The sequence below is a fragment of the Bufo gargarizans genome, chromosome 4 (assembly GCF_014858855.1).
Source record: "Bufo gargarizans isolate SCDJY-AF-19 chromosome 4, ASM1485885v1, whole genome shotgun sequence".
Taxonomy (NCBI): domain Eukaryota; kingdom Metazoa; phylum Chordata; class Amphibia; order Anura; family Bufonidae; genus Bufo; species Bufo gargarizans.
The window spans coordinates 110,178,202-110,188,447 of NC_058083.1; the positions used below are offsets into that span (position 1 = coordinate 110,178,202).

At 45.6% G+C, this 10,246-nt stretch overlaps 1 protein-coding gene across 1 annotated transcript in view; it reads right to left on the bottom strand.

The window, feature by feature from the left end:
* Positions 1 to 7,258, bottom strand: part of LOC122934095 (high density lipoprotein binding protein) — a 46,466-nt gene extending 39,208 nt beyond the window's left edge. The window contains exon 1 of the mRNA XM_044289271.1: positions 7,166 to 7,258. The gene's annotated coding sequence lies outside the window, so the exon portion shown is untranslated. The remainder of the gene's footprint in view (positions 1 to 7,165) is intronic.
* Positions 7,259 to 10,246: the final 2,988 nt, after the last annotated feature.

Genomic DNA, 10,246 nt, shown 5'->3' on the forward strand with positions numbered 1-10,246 from the left:
GATCGGTGCAAGGTATTGCTCACTCTCCCCATGGTGTTTACAGAAATAAAAAGCTGCCAAATTGATCTTATTGACTTCCTTCGAAGGCCCAAATTTACTAATCCTGAAGACAGTACGCTTAGACTGGCAGTCTAGACCTGCACAAGATTTATCACAGGGGATCAGGCTGGAAGATAAATCTGGTGTAGGGATAGACAATTCTCCGACTCTATACCAACTATTGGTTGGCTTAGGCTACTTTCACACTCGTGTTTGGTGCGAATCCATCATGGATCTGCACAGACGGATCTGTTACAATAATACAACCGTCTGCATTCGTTCAGAACGGATCCGTTTGTATTATCTGTAACATAGCCAAGACGGATCCATCTTGAACACCATTGAAAGTCAATGGAGGACAGATCTGTTTTCTATTGTGCCAGATTGTGTCAAAAAACGAATCCATCCCCATTGACCTACATTGTGTGCCAGGACAGATCTGTAGTTGTTCCATGATCTGTTTCAGTTTTTGTTACCGTGTGTCTTCCTTTATATTTGGAGGATCACCAGACATGAAGGAAAGTAAAAAAAAAAGTCTAAGTCAAGTTTGCCATGCAAATCATAGGAAAAAAACTGAAGCGGATGACAATCTTGTGTGCCTCCACATTTTTTTCATTGACTTGAAATGGGTCCGCGAACAGTTTTCCGTGAAAAAAAATAAATAGGACAGGTTATATTTTTTGGACGGACTGGAACCACGGACACGGATGACAAACGGTGTATTAGCCGAGTTTTCAACTGACCCATTGAAAGTCAATGGGTCCGCAGAAAATCACGAAAAACGGAACGGACACAGAATGAAACAACGGTCGTGTGCATGAGGCCTTACATTGTGAGTCATGATGGATCTGTCTTGCTTTGCACCCCAGGACACATTGCAAAAATGCTGCTTGAAGCGCTTGGGTGTGCGTCATGGGAACGCAATGAAACTGAGCGGAATGCATTCTGGTGCACTCCCTTCAGTTCAGTTTTGTCCCCGTTGACAATGAATGGGGACTAAACAAAGTGCAGAAAGTAGCCTTAAGCATGCAGAACTTCAACCTTTGCTCTATAGACCTTGCAGAACAGATAAACCCACTAAAACCCTAATCTTTGCTATAGATCAGGAGTCAGCAACCTCCAGCTGTGGTGAAACTACAACTCCCAACATGCTCCATTAACTTCTATAGGAGATGTGACAAAAGCCAAGCAAATGTGCATGCTAGGAGTCAGTTTTACCACAGCCGAGTGCAGGAGGTTGCTGATTATTCACATGTCAGTGTTCCATGTCAGTTTGCTGTACGTGTTCTCCACAGACAGCACACGTCCCCATTCATTTTAATGCGTGTATTTGGACATCAGTGTTTTAGCGCGGTCTGTTTCACCACAGATGCATGCTCTATTTTGTCCGTGTTCATGGATCTATGACGCCCATTATAGTATATGGGTCCGTTAAAGCCATGGATGCCATCTGTGTTTCTTAGACCATTAGGGCTCTATCACACAAATATGTGCTGCTCATTGCTGTATTGGGGACTGCATTTGCGGATCCGCAATACACGGGCACCGTTCCGTGTGCATTTCACATCACGGATGTGGACCCATTTACATCAATGGGTCCACAAATCCGGAGATGCGGAACGGAACACTACGGAAGCACCACGGAGTGCTTGCTGGTGTTCCATTCTGTGCCTCCGCACCACAGAAAGATCTTTCTATCTTTTTGAGGAACGGAGGGATCGCGGACCCAGTCACGTGAATAGGTCCACGATCCCCATGCGGCTGGGCCACAGCCGGTGCCCGTGCATTGCGGACCACTATTTGTGGTCTACAGCACAGGCACAGACTTCATACTGTCGTGTGAACGAGCCTTTAGGAAGAGTTTCTTTGAAAATTATTTTTCAGCTGTTCAGTGTCCGTGAAACAATTGACACAAGGAGCCAACACAGATCACGGACGCATCACTGACCACCTTCTCACTGATTTGAGCATGGACATGGATGCGTGAATGAGGCTTAACCCTGCAGAATAGATCAACCGCACAGAACCCAACCTTTTCTCCACCGATCAACCGCACAGAACCCAACCTTTTCTCTATCGATCAACCCCACAGAACCCTATATTTCCTCTATAAATTAACCCCAGCAGAACCCTCAAAGTCTATCTCAGAAGGCAATCACAGTTCAAAGGTTAGTACAATAGTCTGACAGAGTACAGCTTTTAGAAATTCCGTTGCTTTCTCGCTCCCTCTGCGCACATTCAAGTATTCACCGGCAGATGTTCCGTAATTACTTTGCAAATAAAGATTAGAATTAAGAACAATTTAGCGCAAGCTTTAAGGAAGAGCTGTAATAACACACGACTTAAAGTGTTTTTAAGAAAAAGGAAAGTCTGGTACCGTGTTAGCCAATAGAAAACTAGTTCAGTGCTCTCATTAAGAGAAACAATAAGAGTATTGCAGGTTTAATACCTTTTACATAGCGAGCCATCGAGACATCACCAGTCCCTTCATCAGGCGTACTACAAGAATATATGAAGAAATCTAACATCTTTTATATGAATATGATGTTCTGTTATTTTCCAAATGTCCATTCATTCCCCCATGTCTCTGTTCTTATTGTACATATATTGCCTTTTCTTCATATATTCTTGTAGTACGCCCGATGAGGGGACTGGCGATTTTTTACAAAGCTCGCTATGTAACATCATTACTTCTATTTTCAAAGTATCAAACCTGCAATACTTTTATTTTATTTCTCTTAATGAGAGCACTAAACTAGTTTACATAAAACTTGTAAAAGAGACAAACTTCTCCCCAGGTCTGAAAACCCGCTCTGCGCAAAATATACTCAACCCAACAGTATAGCGCAGTAGATTCCTTATAATCTATATGCCTGCCCACCACCACAAAAGTTCACTTTCCTGTTTTCTAACCCTTATGTAACAAGCCTGCTGTAAAAGCTGCACCGATTTGTAGGCGGACTGATGTCCGACATGTGGGGAGGAAGTGAGAGGGGCTGCGGTGCTATGCACAGGGGGGGCGGTGGGGAATCAATGGGGATCACCGCACAGAGCAGGCAGGTGTGTATGTGCTGGGAAGGAGGTGCATGCAGCCTCCGAGCATGGAGCAATGCAAGGCTGGAGGGACAGGCCCCCCTGTACTGCCACCTCAGCACAGCCTGTATTACCGGTATGGGGGAGGGGACAGCTTAAAGGGCCAGAGCTCCCTGCCAGCTCAGCATGCAGAGAGTGTTCTCTAGACTGCTTTAACAAGTTTCTATCTAGAACTACCACTCAGATCCTTTGTGCGTCCATTAAACTAAACAGGTTAGAAAGTTAGAAGTGTTGACGTGAAGGTCCTTACTACTGCCATATGGTTAAAAAATCGTGCCACGCAAAAGCCAAACTAAACCTTTAAAAGAAACCGGGGATCATTTAAGTAAAGGCAAGCAATGTTACCTAAAGAAATATAGTTATCTGCCATGACATAAAACAGCATAAACAAGCCACCACGGGCAGAGGAGTGCGTACTATACACAGGGAAATAACCGTTACCCTGACAAACTAATAACCGCGAGAGCATTACGCCACGAAGCCCGTCTTTACCAGATTCCTTCAGATCTTAGAATGCTTGGAATTAAGGAATGTGCTTACAAAGGACAGAAGCTCCAAAGGACAGTTTATGGAGCCTGAACATGGGAAGCAGGAAAAAAAAACTGTACAAACCAAACGGCCCTGTAATAGAGGACGCTCAAGAGATGGAATATTTCCTGACGTGTATTTTTCAGAGGCAGAAAACGGAGGCCAACCCTCGGATTTCTGCTGCCGATGTGCCACAGGGTGCATTGTTAGGGCTCATGCACACAAACATTTTTTGTGGCCCGTATGCGGAACCATTCATTTCAATGGGCTGCAAATAAAAACTATCTTATTCTCGTCCGTCTAGCAGAGAAGGACAGGCCTTGTTACAATAGATCCGCGAAAAATACAGATTTAACACAGACGTCACACAGAGGCCGCCCCTTTTTATGCGGATTCACATTTTACGGACGCGCGCATGAGCCCTTATTCTACGCTTGTGTTTTCTGAACAGAATAAATGACATTCAACAGAAGAAAAAAAACTGGAAATCTGCACTGAAACTTTCCTATACAAAGAGACAGGGGTGGCAGAAATCTCATTCACATGGATGGGATGTGGAATTCAGTTTCAGCAGAAGAATCTATTGTGTGAACATAACCTTTAGGCCTCACGCACATGAGCGTAGTTTTCATCCGTGTGCTTTTTTTGCAGACAGCACACCGACTCCTTTCTATGGGGTCATGTACGCATCCATATTTTTGGCAGACCTGTCTGGCTGTTCCACAACTTCTAGAACAGGTCCTATTCTGGTCTGGCGAGGAGAACAGTCACTTTTATTGAGAAAAACATGGCGTCCACGTGGAAGGTATCCATTTGCGGACTGAAATGCAGATATGGCTGTGTGCGCACAAGGCCTTAGGGCGCTGTTAAAAGCACAAATGGGACACTATGGTCTGTAGTATTTGTTGTACTGCAGGACTATGGACTGAAACCAAAAGGCACATGCACAGCACCACAGGACCGAGGCCTCCAAGACAGAACAGGTGATGTGGGAAGATGGTAATCTATCAGGCTGTATTCAGACCATGATAATATGGAGACATTTGGCATCCAGATTGCAGCTCTTGGAGTCATAAAGGTGCTGAGAGTCCGGAACAGTTATGCCCACAGCTGGGCCACAACACACAGGAGTAACAGACGGACACTACCTACACCATATTAAGCTCGTGTGAATGAATGCAGACTAAGTCTATGGCTATAAACATAGCCGATGTCTTAACATGTTCCTGTGGACTGCAGATAACGTGCAGTCAGGATCTTTCTGCAGACATCCACAGCATGTGAACATCCTCTAAAGCAGGCATGCTTAACCTGCGGCCCTCCAGCTGTTGCAAAACTACAGCAGGGCATTGTGGGAGTTGTAGTTTTACAACAGCTAGAGGGCCGCAGGTTGAGCATGCCTTGTCTAAGGCACTTGTTAAAAGGGCTGGTGTTCAGCAACAACTTTTTTTCCTCGTAGCAAAACGGAACCAACTTTATCTATGAAGCTGGGGTTACACAGCAGCAGAATTAAGCTTCATGCACACAATCTTGTCCATACTGCGGTCAGCAAACCACTAAATATGGACGCCTTCAGAGTGCACTCATTTTTCTCACTAGAAACGATTGTTCTCCTCCACAATACGGACCAGGACACGTTTTATGATTGGCAGAACAGATGCATGGACGCGGACAGCACACAACAAAATGAATGGGTCCGCGTGCAACCCGCAAGAAAACAAATTACGGAATGGACATGGATGGAAAGTACAGTCGTATACACGAGGCCTAATGGTAAATTGGGATCGTCCTACAACCTCATAGGTTGTCATTTGAGTCACATCACAACCATGATCCGGTCCAGTCACCATATCGCCCGAGCCTTGAACGGAAAGATCTAGAGAACCTCTTGTTTTACCTATGAATGACTGTAAAAATCTAGAAGACATCCTATAATGCAGCCATCAGAACGGACAATTGTGAATATGGAAGACCTAAAGCCAAAAGCACGTCCTCACAGACAGACTGCCCAATAGAAGGTGGGAAGACATGTACAAGCCTCACCAGCCAAGCACTGGGATAGACAGATAGCGTTGCACTTCATACACATGTCCGCCATCCCATATGGAACCTACGTCAGGGTGTATTAGCAGCTGGTATGATATCAGTGACCCAGCCAGCCTATTGGGAATGCTGCTCCCCGGAGGTCCTGGAAATCTCAGGACTAGTGTACCCTATTACATGTCCCGATGTTTATAAAATCAGCCACGTGCAGTGGTCTGCAGTCTACGCTAGGAGTTGTAGTCTCACAGCCAGACGGTAAACCTACACCGTCTAGAACTGCAAGTGGTGGCTCAGCAGAGAGGACTTCCACCAGCCAGAATAATTAAGGAACGAGCACCATAAAACCCACGAGCAGGACCGAAGCTCCACAACCACCGTGCGCCACCAGCTAAAGTTACTTGTGCACCCAGTGAGTTTTTCACTCCCGGAGATTGCAACACAGACTGCTGACTGGGAGATGGATTAGGAGGATTTCACCCCCACCCCTCCCTCCCTCGCCTATACCCCTCCCACTCCAGGCCTCATTCTATGCCAACGTCACCATTTCAGGCCCAGGTTAAACCTCTGCTACTTGCGGGAGGATTTAACCCCCTCCTCGCCAGATAGCTGACAAGTTAGCTTGCCAGGACATGCAAACAGCTGGACAATTCAAGTTACATTAACAAACAGGCCTGCCCGCCCCATAAACCCCAGTTCCACTACCACTACGCTGTTCCATATGGACTGGTTAGCAGGGTAGGTTACCAGGTAGACCACAGCCGCTAAAGGCACAACACAACGCTGGCATAAGTTACCAGGACGGGAAGCCAATACCCCTGTCCAAGCTGAGATCAGAAACTAGGGGGCTCAATAAGGGGGGGGGGGGGGATCTTCAGGGCAGTGCCATTTGGCAGATCCCGCGAGGTCCATTCGCGCCAACAAAGGGGTTCCCAACCCAAGTAATCATGGATTCAAGAAAGGAACCAGTTGGGCTCAGTAATGATGTGTGAGCTGATAATCCGATGACTCACAGAATAACCCTTTACCGCTGTGTAAATATAAGGTCACGGCGTATTGGCACATGGTCGCGCACCGATGTCATGGACTCTTTTTTTTGAAATTCCTGATTTCCAGTTTTCTATTTAAAAACACAAATTGTTGATTCTCTAAACAAGGTTGTGCAGACTGGTGCAGGGAAGACTGATGGGGGCAATGGAGTCACTGGGGAGGAGAAGCAGCAGGGAAGGGGGTCCAGCTGGTAGCAGTAATCCGGGGCAGATGTGGCAGAGCTGACCGTGTACAGGCAGGGCGCTGGGATGATGCAGACACGTAGCAGTCCTCTGTCCCACAGCCTACCCCAGCGGTTACTCCACGTAGGCAGCAACAACACACCTCCGAGCCCCCCCTACAGCTCCAGTGCCCCCCTGCTATTGCCAGCAACGTATATAAACCCGCAGCCCACCCCGTGCCCCCTCACACTCACTCCGTGTCCCGATCCGCTGACTGCCGGGGAAAGCGTCGGCCGCTTCGTCCAGCGCTTATATAGAATGAGTCCTAGCCTATCAATTAGCGGAACGTCATCAGCCGCGACACGTCAGCCAGAGGATGGGACTGGAGAGGGACAGGAAGCGGAAATGCGTCACCGGGAAACCGGATGTCACTTCTTTTTTTCTTTTCTTTTCATTTTTTTTTTTTTTTTACCGATCAAACTTTATTGAATTGTTTGACAAGGATTGCTGTAGTGGCGCTATGCAGTAGGACGTGATACTGGGGTGGGGGAGCTGCAGGACACTGTGGATGCGAGCCTTGTGTGCAATGTATGGGCTCCTGGTTGTCTCTTCAGCCAATGACTACTAATTATTGTATTTAGATGATTCTCCCTGCAGCAAACTTGCCAACTGAGTTATAAAACTAATGTATGGATATATGGGCAGTTCTTTTGCCAGGGTGCTCAACAAAAGAAGACCACCCTTAATTTGTCAGTGCTCTTAGACCTCGTTCACACTTTAGTATTAGGTTATGTTCACATCTGCGATAGTTAGTTCCATTGATCTGCTCTGTTGGAGGATTATTATTATTTATTTGAAAGCTCCATTTATTCCAAGGCATTGTACAATTAAAAGGGGTGTATTCATGCATCGTATGAAACACATAGACACAGGATCAATCATTTCCACAATTTGTAGACAACCATACTTCTTCCACCACAGAACACAATGTTTCAGAGTTTTTATTTTGGAAAACTGTGCACATTTTATTTGAATCAATCTCTCTTGCCCCTTAGATTTTCATTTACCGAAGTGGAAAATGACTGAAAATGGGGATGAAACTGATAATTACAGTGTAACTTGTACAAATGTATTTAATTAGTGTCCAGTGGAAAATGCACAAAAAGTGTATGTAGAGCAATACCACTTATAGGTGACAAAGTACGAGGTGGTACCACTCGCCTTATCTGGTTATGATAGAGACACAACATCCCGAAAGGCTGGAAATACTATGGGTGGGAAGCTGCCTCGTTGTCCGGCTGTAGAGGAGGTCCAGATTGCAAAATCAAGACGTGTTGTCTGAGGAAGAAGGGACTGGTATAGTCTCGAAAGAGGTTGCTTTTATACACTGACAATAAATGGACTAAACCTGCCATCAATGTATCTAGACTCCATTGGGATAGAGGCGCCAATATCAGTCCATTTTTGTTTTCTCTTGGCCAACTTGAACAGATTTGGCTTGGGGTTTCTCCTAAGACCCCTTGCAGACGAGCGTTTGTCACGCTGCGAGTCCGTAGAGCCGCTCCCGGCCTGAACTCTCAGCACTGACAGTGGTCACATAGCATTATATTGATTTATGATGCTAGGTAACCCTTACAGTTCTGGAATATATTAGATGACACTGACATAATGCTGCCAGTGTTATCCAGTACATTCCAGAACTGTAAGGGTTATATAGCATCATAAATCAATATAATTCTATGTGACCCCGTCAGTGCTGGGAGGTCAGGCCGGGAGCTGCGCTGTGGACTCGCAGCGTGACACACGCTCGTCTGCAAGGAGCCTAAGGGTGTTATCTGAGTAGGCCTTCAGTCTTCCCCCTTTAACCCTTGTACAGGGGGGGTGAAGCGAGGAATACATCTCTGATAATAGTTTACAAAACCCAGGCCCAAAGGAAGAGGCCAGTCCAAGACTGTGATGTCATTTTGGGCGAGAAGACCTAGATATCGTATGGAAAATAACACATACATACAGTAAGGTGGTCACATAAGACATTGACAAATAATTGAAAAACTGCAGGAGCGTTGCAGAGGCCTAAGGGCATGATGAGGTACTTGTAATGGTTATCAACAGTGGAGGAGGCCAGAAGAAGCGTAACATACGTGAAAAGGCCGTCGCCTCATGCTGTGTGGAGTACCATGCTTTTACTGCCTGCTCCGCCTGCCTTTCACTTGAATAAAGCAAAGTTTGGACCTTCCTGGTGAGTGCCGTCTCGTATTTTCTTACTGTGTGAGTGGTTATCAACAGTGTTTAAAGCAGCGTTCCACCTGTCTCCCTCACGGATGCAGATCAAGTTGTAAGCTCCCTCTGAGATCCAACTGAATGAACACCTTGGTTCAATGAAGTCTATCGAAGAGTTAGTGGTAGAGAATATTTGTTCTTCAGATTCAATCATCTTATACAGACCGCAGTAATCAATATATCGCCGAAGACAACCTTTCTTCTTCTTGACGAAAAAAATAATAATCCAACTGCACCTGGTGAGGTGGACTTTAGGATGATTCCTTTCTTAAGGTCCCCTTTAATGTGTTCTGACATAACCTGGGTCTCAGGCAGAGACAACCGGTAAACACATTATGGGGGTTTGATACCAGGCAGATTAATGGGGCCATCGTAAGGCTGACGGTGTGACAAAGTCTCAGCCTCCTTTTTGTTTAAGAGGTTTGCATAGCTGGCATAGGATGGAGGCAGACCCTATTCATTTTGTGGAACCTGCACAAGCTGTACAGAAGCCAGTCATTAACAGGTCCCCATCGCAGAGAGAGCTACGGTGTCCCATCAAAAGAGGACTAATAGACACAGATAGGACATAGAAGGAGATCTTCTCTGAATGAGGAACTTCTATGTGAGCATAGGCACATTGGAGGATTGGTTCTGGAAGCGGTACTCAATTGACCGCCAATGACTTCTACAATTGCACAGTAGGGATGCAGTACCAGGTCACCAAGACCTGATGCAGGAAGGTACTTGTGGAACTACAGTCGTGGCCAAAAGTTTTGAGAATTACATAAATATTGGAAATTGGAAAAGTTGCTGCTTAAGTTTTTATAATAGCAATTTGCATATACTCCAGAATGTTATGAAGAGTGATCAGATGAATTGCATAGTCCTTCTTTGCCATGAAAATTAACTTTAATCCCCAAAAAAACTTTCCACTGCATTTCATTGCTGTCATTAAAGGACCTGCTGAGATAATTTCAGTAATCGTCTTGTTAACTCAGGTGAGAATGTTGATGAGCACAAGGCTGGAGATCATTATGTCAGGCTGATTGTGTTAAAATGGCAGACTTGACCTG